This window comes from Tachypleus tridentatus, chromosome 8 (genome assembly GCF_004210375.1).
Source record: "Tachypleus tridentatus isolate NWPU-2018 chromosome 8, ASM421037v1, whole genome shotgun sequence".
Classification (NCBI taxonomy): Eukaryota; Metazoa; Arthropoda; class Merostomata; order Xiphosura; family Limulidae; genus Tachypleus; species Tachypleus tridentatus.
In genome coordinates this window covers 59,389,611-59,406,041 of record NC_134832.1, presented here as the reverse complement: position 1 = coordinate 59,406,041, position 16,431 = coordinate 59,389,611, and the positions used below count along the sequence as shown (strand labels likewise).

Below are 16,431 nucleotides of genomic sequence, written 5' to 3'. Positions count from 1 at the left end.
TCGCGCTTTGGGGCATTGGATGCATTATAAGAGTGACAGTCATATTCTGCTATTCGATCGAACAATAATAGTTCAAGAATTAGTGCTGGATGTTGTTCACTAGCTGCTTTCAAAACTATGATTAGTGGTTTCAACAAATATTTCTGTGCTATTATTAATAACCACAAAATAATTAACAAAAATTATAACGAAAAGTTGAAAAAAGTAAGAGACAAAAGGTTGCCTATAGGCGTGGCTAGTGAATGAGAAGACCCAATCAGAATCTATTATTTTAAGATTTTTAAATTCTCCCTATATTATGATTTCCTCTGATATGAAAGTATTAAGCTTCTTTAGACGGGCGTAGTAGTTATACTATGTAACATAAACCGAAAGAAATATATCCAATCAGGAGAAACCTAAAGGGTAAGTTTAATGTTAGTTTGAAACAGTATCAGACCGATAAGAAGTTGTACAAAGACAGTCTGCGGTAATTTTGGATTTTTTATTATTAAAAAAATAATAAATAGACACTTCTTACATTAAAAAAAAATGCGGACCATGAGCCAAACTTTAGAGGGCCTGATGTGGTTCAAGGGTTTGTTTCTTGAATTCCGCGCAAAGCTACACGACAGTAAGCTGCGCTAAACGTCCCTAATTTAGCAGTGTAAAGGCTAGAGGGAAGGCAGCTGGTCATCACCACCCACCGCCAACTCCTGGAGCTACTCTTTTACCAACGAATAGTGGGATTGACCATCACATTATACTGCCCTCACAGTTGAAAGGGCGAACACGTTAGGTATAACGGTGATTCGAACCTGCGACCATAAAATTGCGAGTTGAGTGCCTTAACCACCTGGCCGTGCTGGCTCGTGGCCCAAAGGCCACCAGCTGGAAACAGTTATTATAAACTTTTACATGTAGCACAGTAAAATATTAAACCCAAACGATGTTTTTTGACCTTTTATGAACTTTGCAGAGCTGTAACGTAGTGATATTTAATTATACCCATTGTTTACATTAAGTGGCTTCACTGTAGACGTTTAATTTGTGTCACAAAAAGACTCACAGTGGTTCAACGATAAGCTTGCGGACTTGTGACACATATTTCTATACCCATGGTGGGCATAACACAGACAGCCCAATATATAGTTTTGTTGTACTTAACAAACAAATAATTACAAACATAAACTTAGTAATGTTTTATATCCGGCTTTACCTTTCGCGCAAACATAATGATATTTTGTGTTTCAAACAAAAAACATTCTTTAACAAGAATAGACGATCAGCTGACGTAGGATTAGTAGATTTATTTAATGTTTCCGTCACTTCGGCTGCAGTCGAGGGCTAGCACCTAATTACGGCACTGTATGTCATCAACAATATTACACTTCCCTCCCACACCCAGACAACCACCCGTGAGCTCTGTTTATTTCTGGTAGGAGCCCCATTTGCAGTTAGCAGGAGGAGAAAACGTTCTCTCTGAGACTGAAATAGTGACGGATTAAAAATTTTTTTTTTCAAATTATACGTATAAAGTTTATTTATATACTCGGTGCTGCGCTTAGCAAAATTGTTTTACATTTGACCTTTCACTGCGTTAATCGTCTTATTGTATTAAAACCGAGATGTCTGTGTTTCGTATAGCGTAGTCCGGTTTCAGCCAAGGCTTCCTACATAGTATCTACATTTTTTTTACCCTATTTAGAACGTGTTACTGAAAACACCCAACTCGATAATACCACAATAGAACATTGTCTATAGGAGAAGGCGAGATATCTAACAATCTAATATTTAAACCAAAACGCCCTTCTTTAAAAGTTATCAGAGACTAGGTCTCCAATAAGTCATTACATCCGTGCAGTCTATCATTTACTGGTTGTTCTAGTAGAATAGGAATAAAACGCCTTTGATTGGCCATTCAGGACACGCCTTTCTTTCGGGTATGATAATCGCTCTGTTGAGGTTGTGCACAATCACCATGGCGCAAAATTATAAACCGAGGTGGAGTGAAGACGACCTTACAAGATCATGGTTTTTAGCTCGACAGAAGACAACTTGTAGAGCTCACAGTCCAGTAGAAGTGACTTCCTTTTCGTGTACCCAAGTGTGTAAGCTACGTTTCTTCTTATTTTTACATGTGATTTTTACGATAAAGATTTACTGAATTTGTTCAGTCACTTTACTTTACACTCAAGTGACTTGTCACGTTCAGAATGACTCCCACTGTTCCCTGAGCGAGTCTGCTGTTGTTAGCGGTTCCCTCTTATCTAACATTGTCAGGAAATCAATTTTTACCTGAGAAGGCCACACCTTTTCCATGGTCCAACATAGTATTTGCTAAAGGGTGCTGACGAAACTACTCAAGGGCTATCTGCGCTAGCCGTCCCTAATTTAGCAGTATAAGATTAGATGGAAGATAGGTAGTTATCACCACCCACCACCAACTCTTGAGCTACTCTTTTACCAAAGAATAGTGGGATTGACCGCACATTATAACGCTCCCACGGCTGAAAGGGCGAGCATATTTGGCACGATATGGATGCAAACCCGCGTCCCTCCGATTACGAGTGGAACGCCTTAACCCGCCTGGCCATACCGGACCTAAAGTTATAAGACACCTCCAGAATTTATATATTTTTTCGCAGGTCTAAGAACATTTTTCCTATTAATTGTTCAGGAATTTCAGAAGTAGTTTTAGTGTATTATACAAATAAAATTTTATAAATTCACTTCCTGTAAACTTTAGAAATATATTCCTCACAATCATGATTGAATAATGCTAACTTATTTGAAGATTTACACGTATATAAACCTTATTTCTTTAATTAAAACCCATACACTGAAACTAAAAAAACATAAAATAAAAGCATTCGATTACATAACAGTTAAAAAATGCAAACTATATAGGACCAGTGAATAAAATTAATTTACTAGTTTACATGGCGCTGTAGATGTAATTGTCAGAAAACATGTAACTATATAAACGTGGATCCGCTAGAACTGATGTAGACTGAACTTGGCCTTAATGTAATATACCTCTTCTGTTTTCGAGTTGATTCCTTTTAAAGACTGATATAGAAAAGACGATATTGGTTACGAGGTATATATATATATAGATACATTCAGTTTCATCTTGAATACACTTGCGTCGAAAATGGAAACGTAACTGTTGCAGAAAATCAATGTCTCTAGTCAAGTTTATGAACAATAAAAAGCGACACGCACGTTTTGCTCGTGCGTCGTAAGGCACAATCCGTGAAAATGAGTTTACTGCAGGTCTTGCGAGATTAACAAACAGAACTTCGAAAACTTAGGAAACGGTATAAAAATTATTAATATTTGTAAATTTTTTGTTCCCATAAGCAATATTTAATTATAAATTTTTTTACCATTTTTTAGTATATAACTGAAAACAATGTGACTTTTGTATGCATATGTATGTTCTTATAGTAATAAACGAACATTGTCATACATAAACAAAACCAAACAGATACCAGTCGATATTAACTCATAAAACTGATGCGAGGGTGATTAAGTTCTGGATATTACGCGGTTGGAAGAACGTCATCTTATTAAAAACTTTTATTGAGCGACGCTATGATTAATCAATCTTTTAGGCTCATCGAATTATGATCACACGATCATCTATTATATACACACGTATGTTCTGCATGCACGCACATTGAAGACCCAAAACTCTAAAAATCTGTCTAGTTAAAAATTTCGAATTATTTATAGTTTACTTTGTTGTTCCGATAGGCAAAAAGAAGCAGATTTGAAGTGGTGGGGCAGAGGTAAAGTGGTGGGACAGATTTGAAGTGGTGGGACAGAAGTGAAGTGGTGGGGTGACAATCGAAGAAAATTAATTGATAACGTTTATTCTTGCTTTTACATTGAGAAAATATCAAGTAATCAGTTCACGGAAATTTAAACGGTTACACGAATAGGGCGTATTGATAGTTCGTATAGAAATTGGAATTTTTTGTTAATTTGACTGAACTGAGACTAAGTACATGTTGGAAGAGTTTAGGTGCTATTAATATTCACCTTATTCTTCCATAGCTTGAATTCTAATGTTTCGAAGTTTATGCACATTTCTGAAGTTTGGTTGTTGTTAGTTTGGCTTGAATTTCGCCCAAAGCTACAAGAAGGCTATCTTCACAAGCCATCCTTAATCTATTATTTAAAGATTAAAATAAAAGCAACTAATCATCATCGCCCACCGCCAGCTCTTGGGCTACTCTTTAACAAAGAATAGTGGGATTGATCGTAACGTTATCACACCCCCCACGGCTAAAAGAACGAACATGTTTGGTAAGACGGGAATTTGAACCCGCAAATTGCGAGCCGAACACTCTAACAATCTGGCCTTGTTAGGGCGGTTGTTGTAAAATGTCCTGTAATTGACACTTCAAGTCAGTATCTAAAATATGTCGCACATTTCAGGATTCTGTCAAATTTGTTTGCTTTAGAGCAAAGTCACACTGGTCTGTCTGCTGTGTCTACCAAAAGCAATCAAACCCTGCGTTAATTGAGTATTGTAAGTTTCATCAGAAAACTTTTCTGTCAATCTTCGTTATCTCTTTATTTATTTGTCTGTTGGATTATACTACCGGATTGGCGAATATTTCACGTTTTTGGTTTGTTAACGTCCACAATGCGACATTGTTGAGTTTATGTTCTCACAGCGCCCAATTCTCCACAGTGAATACAACAGATAGCCTTACATGGTTTTACTTTAAAATAAAGAAACAATTGGTAGGATATAACATAGGGATATGAAGCAGTCACTGATACGTATCTGGTCTCCAACTGGTGCATGTTGGAAGTAGGATCGTATTCGAGTCCTTCATGAAAAAGTTTGCTTTTGACGTTAACATTAGTCTTGCAAGTCGTGAATTAAAAAACGGTTTTATTATGTTTCTGCTGTAAGTGAAGCTATGTGGTGTAATCCATTGTTTATTTACTTTAATAGCTACAATACAACTGCCTTGAATTGCCTGAAAGACATTTATTTTTGCAGTTAAATTCTGGCTTTGTTGTCTCTTAAATTTTGTGCTTCCTTTTTAACTTTTTCTTCAACCTGTCCAACTGCTTGCATCATCACAACTCTTCACATATTAATTACTATTCTACCAGTTACATCCCGTTCAGCATCTCTCCCTTCATTCCAAGAACGCCTTAAAGTCATAAAAGTTTGTAATGGAAGGACGAGGAATATGTTTTCTAACTTTAAATGGCGAAATGTTATAAAGAAAACTTGTGAGTACAGAATCGTGAGCGACGACAGGTTAAAAGACACTGGTATATTTTGTGTCATTTTGTGCTTCGTGCATCAGAAATGGTTAGTTACTTAACGACTCCTATCATAACCTACAGCCCATGTAGTCTCATGGTTGTCCATTAGGTCCACCGCCTGGATGGCTGTGTGATTAAAGCGCTCGGCTCGTAATCAGAAGGTCACGGGATCGAATCTCCGTGGCACTAAATATGCTTGCCCTTTCAGCCTTGGGGCGTCATAATGTTATCGTCAATCCCACTATTCGTTTGTAAAAGAGTAGCCCAAACGTTGGTAATGGGTGATGATGATGACTAACTGACTTTCCTCTAATCTTACACAACTAAATTATGGACGGCTAGCGCAGATAGCTCTCGTGTAGCTTCGCGAAAAAAAAAAAAAACCCATCAAACCTGATAGTTCATCAGGTTCCCTTGGTTTGAATTCAAACTGTGTTTCTGTCTTTAAACGGAATAGAACTTTTTGGATCGATGTAGAAAGATACATGAAAAAAATTCGCGTGGCTAAAACAAGTCTCGTGAACTTTGAACCTAAGTAAATGATATGCCATTTTTAATTGTTGCAAAAAATGCATCAAAGTCAGTCATTAAATTTGAAAGAAACAAAGTAATATTTTCTTAGGAAGTTTACTTAATGGTTAGTGTAAGATGAAAGGAAATGACCCAAGACAATGAAGTCATGTCTATTGTATTAAAATTTGTTAATGCAGATACATATATACATATATATGTGTGCGCGTGTGTGTGTGTCTTGGTAATATGTTTATTCCGAGAAAGAAAAAACGAGAGAAAGATTTGGTTCTTTTTGTTTGCCACATCTGTTCTAACTGTCAGTTAGCCAGCACGCGTAACAAGTCTTGACGTCAGATGGCGTTTTTACAGATTTCTGTTGAATAAATGGATGAATCTCTACCCTTCTTCTTCTGTTACATTTTCTGCTGACTATATTTTCATGTAAGTTTGTTAACCTTGAGTTATTTTTGGATTCTTTCAAATTTAACTGTAATTTTGTTTATGGCACACTAAGTCTTTCTCGTCCGGTTTAACTATCAGCACATGAAGTTTGATTGGAACGGAAATTCAAATTTAATTAGCGAGGACCCTTTATATATATATAAGCTTATAATGCTTCCCACTGATTGTTTGTGATTTCTTTATTGTCTGATTCAATTTTTCTTTTATTCCATAAACTATGACGCTGGTGTAAACCATAGGGTAGTCTTATGACAGCCTGGCTCGGCATGACCAAGCGTATTAAGGCGTTCGACTCGTAATTTGAGGGTCGCGGATTCGAATCCCGTCGCACCAAGTATTCTCGCCCTTTCGGCCGTGGGGCGTTATAATGTTACGGTCAATCCCACTATTTGTTGATAAAAGATTAGCCCAAGAGTTGGCGGTGGGTGGTGATGACTAGCTGCCTTCCCTCTAGTCTTACACTGCTAAATTAGGGACGGCTAGCACAGATAGCTCTCGAGTAGCTTTGCGCGAAATTCAAAAAACAAAACAAACATATGACAGCCGGATAAACAAAGAGGGAACTAAGATACGTTTTCACTCCCCAAAAAAAAGTAATTACAACTTAATGTTATATTTATGTACAATGCAACAAAACGGCATTTTCTAAACAAAAGACATTAATATAATTTACTAATTTAATTCAATAGTGCTGTATTATTTTACAATAATTGGATTTTCCAATAAATCTTCTTTGTTTGTAGTTAAACACGAAACTACAGAATGAGTTATCTGTGCTCTGCCAATCATAGTCGTCGAGACCCGGTTTCTGCTGTGCTAAGACACCCAAAACGTCTCATAATAATGATATTGTGATCATCAGTTACCGATGAATGAGTTTTGAAGATCATACTACTAATGAAGATGCTCCGATACGAATTTTATGGTGACCCGCTTTGAGAAACGTTATTCGTTTATATTATTTTGACTTAATTTTTCACGAGTGGTTATTGTGCTTCGATTGTGAATTCGAGAGGTGATGGTTATCGACTCCTTTCACAAACTCGAGTCTCACATTTTGAGGCCGTGGATTCCCCATAAGAATAATGATAAAACCTCACTATTCAATCGTATAGTAGACGGTGGTGGGTGCGGTTTGCTAGGTATTTTATATCAAGTATATCATGTATATGCAAATGGTTCTTTGTGTTGCAGTCTATAAGTGACGTTAGCCCGGCATGGTCAGGTGGTTAGGACGCTCGACAGTAATCTGAGAGTCACGGGTTTGAATCCCCATCACACCAAACATGGTCGCCCTTTTAGCCTTGGAGACGTTATAAAGTGAGGGTCAATCCCACTATTCGCTAGTAAAATAGTGGCTCAAGAGTTGTTGGTGAGTAGTGATGACTAACTGCCTTCCCTCTAGTCTTACATTGCTAAATTAGGAACGGCTGGCGCAAATAGTCCTCGTGTAGCTTTGCGCGAAATTAAACAAACAAACAAAACAATAAAGGACGGTAACATGTAAATGATCTTATGTGACTTTACGAGAAGTTCTGATAGAAACAAATCGATCATACCTTTTAGAACAAGCGAAAGTTCAACAGATGTAGAAAATACTTATATAAATGAATGGCATCCATTAAATAACTTGCGAAGGTGTTTAGGATTTTGATAGTACGTTTGGAGTTAGTTTGGAGCCGATGTTCAGGTAAAGTGATGCCCAACAAAGAATAAATTATAGAGAAACTTAAATTTGTGAATGCTAACAGAAGAAAAAGTGGAAAAATAAAACAAAATGTGTAATGTATTTTACCAGCTGGGATGGATATGAATATTTATTTCCCACAAGGTCTGCACAGCTCGAAGAGAGGAAGAAATTTCCCTATTAGACAAAGGATCTAAGTGTATTATAACTGATCTGAAGCTGGTTACCTCAGAAACTATTTCAAACAACGCTATACAAGCGAGAAAATCCTTTACTCATACTAGTTTGTACAAGTATTTGTGTCACCTGTTGAGGTGATCCTTCATCCACCTGAGGAGTGGACACAGACAACACTGGACTACAATTACGGTATATTCCGTTTACCTAAGTAAAAGAATTAGCACAAGTTTCCGAATTTTCCACATCCCATTAACGAGAACGTCATGACCGTACGAAAATTACATGAAATATTGTACCCTAGTTACGGAAGAGTGAAATTAATAATTGTGTTAATACAACTGTACTCAACCGTTATCACACACATCAGGACCAAACAACAGTATTATATTCACGATACATCAAAACTAAGGGGTGGTTCCTAAAAAAGCAGCTTGTCGTCATGCGGTTTTAAAGTACGATTTAGAAGTAATGCAATGGATAACGTTAAACTGCACAACTTATAGCACTTGTCATTAAATATAGAATTATTATTAAAACTACAAGTTGTAGTTTTAAGAAAGAATATCAACCGAAGCTTCAGAGTTTGACGAATAGTTTTGAACAATATAAATTATTGTTTTTATGACTCGAGTTTACTACGACAACAATTTTCAGGAAATGTAAAATGAAGCCAATATCTTGTTTGTTTCAAATTAATTATAATTACAGTCATGCTTCGACAACTTGGAAAAGACAGTCGTTGTTGCAAGAGATTATTTATTTATATGAACAGTGTTCGACAACTGCTGTGGTTATTGTGTCCCAGCTAGCCAGACAAGCACTGACTTGAGCGAAACCCGTCATCATCAATGAATATGGTCAACATGGTGTGGTTGGAATGTTATTATTATACAAATTTCTAATTGTTAACAATTTCTAAGGGACTATACAAAGAATGTACAATTAGAAAGATAATAGACCTGGTATTAATATCTTATGACAAGTGCAATTATTCCTCACCAGCTTGGAAAAGGCGCACACATCGTAACAATTATATGATTGTTAAGCCCAAAGCTACACTGCCTAATGCGGTGTCGAAACCCGATATTTAACGTTATAAGCTCTGAGTCATATTGTTCTGTCACCAGGTTACAAAAATATATTTGTTGTTGTTGTTATTTTAACGCAAAACTGTTTATAATGGGCAATCTACATTCTGTCATCACGGGTATCAAAACCCAATTTTTAGTATTATAAGCTTTCAGACATACCAGTAAGCCAGAAACATAATGATACGGTAACATGAGACACATACTGTTATCAACTCAAGCAATTTTTCAATTTCGTTTCCAAAGCACGTTTCATGACCTGTAATAATCGCACTATTTTTGACGATTGAAGCCTGATTTTTTTTTGCTCCTAAATTCGCGTGTACTCAACACAAGAGAAAATCACTAGTTTTTATTTTCAATTCTCTTTTTCTCTTTCTTTCTTTTTTTTGACATAAATTCACTTAAGAGAACGTATTTGCTATAAATTTCGATACATTTTAGTTGAAAAATAACCTTGTATTGATTTACAGAATTGGCTCTGTAACGCACGTGGTATCGTTGTTATTTATTTTTACAAAACGAAATTTGATTTTTTTTATCATACTGAAATAATGAGCACTCAGTTCATACAAAATACGTCTAACTAAATAAAGCATTTAAAGATATGATATATAAACACGTACTCGTCAAATAAATTTATTAGAACATTTTAATTTTGAAACCAAAATGTAATCATATTGGCACAATTCTTTCCTTACTATGAAAATGATCTTAATCGTTGTTGTTAGGTTTCTCTTACCTTAGTAGTTAACCAGCCAGAACATTTATAAATATTTATATAAAATATAAAATAAGTCCTAAACAGGGTAGGAAATGCCCAACAAGAGGTCTCAGTAGTGAGCTGCACGGCCATCACTGCGAATGACTTCAAACATTCGCTTTGGCATGGTCGATATAAGCGTTTGCAGAAGGCTGGCTAGAATGTTATTCCAAGTCATAAAGATGGCTTCGCGAAGCTCATGCACTGTTTGGGAATTGGCGTACATTTTTATAGACTTCCCTTGCCATCCACCACCAAACATTTTCAATAGGGTTCAGTTGGAGCGAACACGCTGGATGGTCCAAAAGAATCACGTTATTCGCCATGTAAAAGTCCTTTATACTGCGGGCATTGTGGATTGCAGCGTTGTCCTACTGAAAGATCTAGTCATTTCCTCACAAGCGAGGACCTTCAGTCAAAAAGGATGCTCTCTCCAACATGCCAATGTAACCAGCTGCTGTTTGACGCCCCTGTATAACCTGAATCTCCATTGTTCCATAGAAGGAGAAAGCACCCCAGATCATGATGGAACCTCCTCCACTGTGTCGTATATAAAATGTCTCCGGTGGGATATACTTATCGTGCCAGTAACGTTGGAAGCCATCTGAACCATCCAGGTTAAATTTTTTCTCATCAGAGAACAAAACCTTCGTCCACTTTTCTACGTCCCATGTTTGGTGCTTCTCAGCAAAGTTTAATCGAGCTGTTTCGTGGTGTGGAAGACGTTTACGGTTTTTAAAGCCTTTCTCTCGTACATGCCGTCTTATTGTTCTTGAGCTGCATTCTGCGTCCGTAAGGGCCTTAATCTGGTTTGACGATCGGCTGATGTCTTGCCGGACAACCCGTCGAATCCTCCTGCTCAACGCTGGCGAAATTTTCTGAGGTCGACCACTTGAACTTCTCGTTTCGTATCCCTCAGGGTCTTTTAAGAAATTTACAATAGCAGTTTTACTACGCCCAATCTCACCAGCGATGACACGTTGAGAGAGACCTTGCTTTTGTAGCTCAACAATTCTGCCACGTTCAAACTCTGTCAACTTTTTAGCCTTTGCCATGTTTTTACCCAATGTAACACAGGAGATGTCAGTGGGGAGATGTTGACAACGCTAATGCTTGAACAGAAATGACAAAATTTCATTACGTGTTTACCGTTTAACGCTTCGTTTCAGTATGGCCTTAAATTTTTGACCAGCCAGTATTTAGGCTAATTTCATAGTGTTCACATTTTCCCTATTAAATACTAAAAATGTTTTTTAATTTTATTTTCCCTTTTCTTATTTTCATCTTTCGAAGCTCTACTCAAATAAGTGGTTGAGTCTAACAACGCAAAATGCATGTTTTTTTCTTTATGTTCATTGGCCTTAAGATTTTGGCCAGCAGTGTATCTAAACTCCGATTTTCCTTCACGTTCCTTTTAATTAGTGTTTTAGTAAGAAACGAGAGGCACCTTGGGTAGTGGCTTGTGGAAGTCAAAAGTATATCAGAAATGCTACTTTTTAAACGCCTTTGAGTTTGAATCCGAAATTGATAAGTAATGAGGAAAGAAAAACGAAAAAATATATACTGTTTACGTGATTTTTTAGGCTTACTGATTAATAAAGTTAAGATGGAACACCGTACGAAATAACATACTGTATTGATTTGTTTTTATTTAAAAAACAACAACATCTACTGTGAGTTGAGTTAACCCGCATAGTTGTATATAATATCCATTGTTACTCATAAGTTATTATTATTACAACGTCTTGTTTCGTGCGACCTCTTACCCTTCCACTGCTGCTCACTAATAAAAAAAGAAAACAGAAACAAAATACGGAAGAAAGTGAGGTCCGCAAACATGGGACACACAATACACCAGCCTCGCCTTACACTACCTTTATCCACGTGCATTAACTTACATTATCATGAACTTGCTTCTTGTTCATTGTTTTCAGTGGATTGAAAGAGAAAGGACACGCTAATGGAAGCTATTAAAATTATGCTAAAATTTTTAAAAGGCCTGCAGGCTGTAATACTTTCCTGCCGTGACTCTCAGGCTTGATTACTTTTAGTCTAAACAATGAAAAAATTTTAACTCGGCATACTTCATGTTCTAGTTAATTTCTATATCGCTACTTCGGTTGTCTCTATATAACTTCTATTTCTGTACACCAGTACCATAAAAATAAATTTCCTTAACACGTCAGATAAAAAGAAGTTTCTGTGAGTACAAAAGATTTCGAAACTTAAGTCACGTTTCAATTGTTTTCTCAACATATCATTGCAAAACAAATGGTACTAGCTTAAGATATATTTTTAGTTTCGTTTGTATCACGTGTGTGTGTAGTACTCACTTTTCCACTAAACTTCATTCACGTTATTAAATATTAAAGTTTCGTTTTAAATAACCAAACTATTTGTTTCTTTCTGACAGCTTCCTAAAGGGAATGCCAAAAGACTGGCTGATCTAAAGAAGGAAAAAGAAGGCCCATATTGTGGTTGTCATGGCATCTAACACTCTCGAATAGAATATTTCGGAAATTTTGAAAGAAATGTCAAACTTCTATTTCGTGAAATCAAAGTTATGATGTCGATTTTAACATTCACTCTGCTAGCTATTGCTGGATTCTTGGCAACGTTTGCTTTCGCTGGTAAGAAATAAAAAGAAATACAGTAATAGCTTGTTTTAACAAAACTTGTACAAACATGTATGTCTCTGTGTGTGTTTGTGTATTAAAGCAACAGAATATCCTTTTATAATTTAACAGGTATTATGTCAAGAGATGTTACGATCCATTAAGAGGCTTACCGAAACACGTTTATTACTGAGCTGTAATTGTTTACCGTGTTATTACTGCCATAGACCTTACATTCTATTTACAAAATAACACGTGCTTTTCTCTTCACAGTTCTCAGAGAACTGGTAACTGCAGTTAAAAGAATGAAAATTAAAATCATTATTACTCCTTTCAGAAGAAGAAGGTAATATCTTAATTGTACATGTAGGCATAATAAAGGCCCGGCGGTTAAGGCACTTCATTCTTAATCCGAGGGTTGCGGGTTCGAATCCGCGTCACACTAAACATCCTCACCCTTTTAGCCACGTATTAAGAATAGATACTGCATGATATTGTTTTACTCGGTTTAACGCGTTAAAATTGAATAACAAATTTGTTGACGTTGTTTCATCTTTGCTACTTAAATATTTGTAGTGGTTAACAATGTAGAAGTCAAGCATTCAAAATTTTAGAGGGCTATTTGTGCTCAGCCAGGAAATATAATCAGTTATGGAGAAAAGCACTAAATTTTGGTTTATTACATAAAGAAATTTTGTTCGTGAAACATTACGTCAGAACTGTCTGTACATAACCACTCTTGGGCGACTTTTGTTTGGTCAAGTATTGGGATTCACTATACTGGTACATGGCTTGGTCACAAAGTACGGGGTAAAATTTGTCCTCGGATTTACAGTCCGGGCATCATAGCGACTGGCCACACCCAAAACAATAAACATCGATTAGTGTAAGATTTCGTGTACTTTTTCTTCCCAATCATTTAAATAGTTTGAACATAAGTGGTTTAGTAGCAGGTGTCACTCGTTTCAAGAAGATTTTTTGAGTCTTCTGAAGAACTAAAAAAGAAAGGAAATACGAAATCCAGTACAGATATAGTTTATTGACTTCCCACCAGGGAAACCACAGGGGTGTCGGCTCACTCACTCTTCTCAATGAAGAGACTAATTATGAAGTATCCCACCACTATTTTACAATAAAAAAAAGATAAAAATAAGAAAGATTGCGTGGGTACATATGTTAAAAGCAAATAGATCTATTTGAAATATGTTAAATTTAAGATGTTTTTCTAAGAAGTGTTTCATGCCAACGATAAATCTGTTAATTTGTTATTTGTATTTTTTGTGACGTCTACTATAATTGACAGAGTGACAGTTAATGTTTGTAGGAGTGTTGGTACAGCTTTATGGTTTCATTCTGTCACTTCTGTCCAACATTTTGTCACTTGTCTCCCATATTTGCCCCCCGCTAGTACAGCGGTAAGTCTCCGGATTTACAACGCTAAAATCAGGGGTTCGATTCCCCTGGGTGGGCTCAGCAGATAGCCCGCTGTGGCTTTGCTATAAAAAGACACACACACACTCCCATATTTGTATCTATGACAGCACTCTTGATGTAGCTATACAAGTTTTATTTGTTAAACTAAACACGATTTCTCACGTTCCATTGTTATAAATTTATTTATTCTTCTCTATTTCGAAAGTGTTTTAGTTTTTTATTTCGAGTAAATTACCCTAAACTCACCTACAATTTACCACGGATTGGTTGTAAATCTATATATTAAGATAAATTATTACTCCAAAACCCCATTAGTGTCTTACGTCACCTTTGCGTGTTCCAGATCCTGTGCTATCCGACGAAGTGGACTCTGTAGATTTGAAGTTCTGACGTGGTACTGTACTGTTTTGTCACTAAGTTCAATCACGTGAACCGTCTTATCTTAAGTAACTTTGGCTCTACGGTACCTGAGTATCACTGGCTAAGGTCAATGTAACATGAACTTCGTATGTGTGCCTCACTGAGTCCGTCCAAGTGAACCACTTTAACGTAGATTTGGTGTGACGACATTAACCATCGTAACTATTGTTTGTCTAGCGCGATATCATATCTCTGTGTCACTAAATCTATCCAAACGAACCATGTAGATAAGGTAGCTTTGGTGTGACATCATACCTGTGTGTCACTACGTACGACCACACGAATCACAGTAACTGTGGTGTCACTTCATATCTTTGTGAAACACCATAGCTACAATGTGTTTATAGCGTGACGTTATTTTCATACTTATTGTCTTATTGAACAAGATTCTGTTTGTGTTAACTGTAGTAAAGTAGTTTCAACATTTTATAATTATAAACAAAATGTTAATCTTGAGCATCTGTGTAGCATGTGTATTACCTGTTGCCTTAATAGCCTCTGCAGTAAGTTTTAAATTAGCAGTGGACTAGTGCCCTCTTATTGATCTACGTTGAAAGAAGTATTTGTTTTTTAATTTCGCGCAAAGCTACACGAGTGCTATCTGCATTAACCTTCCCTAAATTAGCAGTGTAAGACTAGAGGGAAGACAGCTAGTCATCACCACCCATTGCCAACTCAGGGGCTAATCTTTTACCAACGAATAGTGGGATTGATCGTGACATTAAAACGCCCCCACGGCTAAAAGGGCGAGCATGTTTGGTGTGATGGGGATTCCAAATCGCGACCTTCGGATTATGAGTTGAGTGTCCTAACCACCTGGTCGTGCTGGGCCTGTAGGAAGTGATTAAAACAACAGATAATTGTGTATTCACTATGAGAAAAAATGTATAACTGATAGGCGAAGTGAAGAAAAAGTTTCATTGGCGACTATTCAGCTCTTCATATTATATAACCGCACAAAAGCAGATATAATAAATAAAATTAGTATTCCGAAAAACTGTAAAATCTAGAAGTCTAAGTTCAGGGCAGGTCCAGTTCAATCTGTACGTGTTTTACTGGGTTATAGTAGTTTCGAAACATTTCACTCCTCTTTAGTGATCCTGATAGATTACACTGGACCACCCTTAAACTTAGACTAAAAAAAGGAATATTGCGTTTGTTTATTAAAAATTGAAGTTGAAATGTTTGTTATCTTTGCTATTCTTGTTGCAAATTTTAGACTAGTTAAGCCTTATTTGTCAGTTAAAGGTATTATAATAGTTGATAGGATATAATCTTTATCAACTTTTTATTTTTATAAACCACGTTTTTTCTCATTTGCAGTAAATGGCTTTTATTTCTTTCTAACGTGAAATTGAATTATTTGATGAAAACTGAAGTTACAAAAGGTGTCTCGCCTGCTTTGCACTTATCGATTTTTGTCATGAATTTTTCAACTGGAAATTGAATTTAAATTCTATCATTAATCTGCACGAACCTTTGACCAAACAAATCACAACTTTTCGCACGTTACTCTAATTTGCGAAATACTATTTTTAAAATTTACTACCAACAGAATTATTAATTTCTCTGCGCAACTTACTTAGATGAAACAATTGACTTTCTGAAACACAAATAGTAGATGTTTATTAAACACTGAAATATATTATGGACTCCCTACTCTATGTTCAACAAATCGAAATCCGAATTTTAACCTCCCCAAACAGTCTGACAACTTTTTACTGACCTACAAGCCCGAAATGTGAACAGCTACATAACATCATTATTCTTACAAAAGTTTCAACAGTTATATCGTGTAAAGCGTCCCACGTGTTCTTGTTTCGGTTTCTTTAGTCAGTTTCTAAATTTAAATCCATGATAAAGAAGTATGTATGCATTTCTTTATTTATGAATAAGACACTCAACACGTAATTTAAAAGTCGCGAGTTAGAATCTTGTCCCACCAAATATGCTCGCCCTTTCAGCCGTTGGGGCGTTATAAAGTTACGG

General features: G+C 36.3%; 1 pseudogene across 1 annotated transcript in view; it reads left to right on the top strand.

Annotated features, from left to right (window-relative positions):
* The window catches only part of LOC143222457 (chondroitin sulfate proteoglycan 4-like), a 104,651-nt pseudogene that overhangs the window by 48,576 nt on the left and 39,644 nt on the right, over window positions 1-16,431 (top strand). The window contains exon 2 of the transcript XR_013012236.1: window positions 12,387-12,603. The product of XR_013012236.1 is annotated as a chondroitin sulfate proteoglycan 4-like (transcript). The remainder of the gene's footprint in view (window positions 1-12,386; window positions 12,604-16,431) is intronic.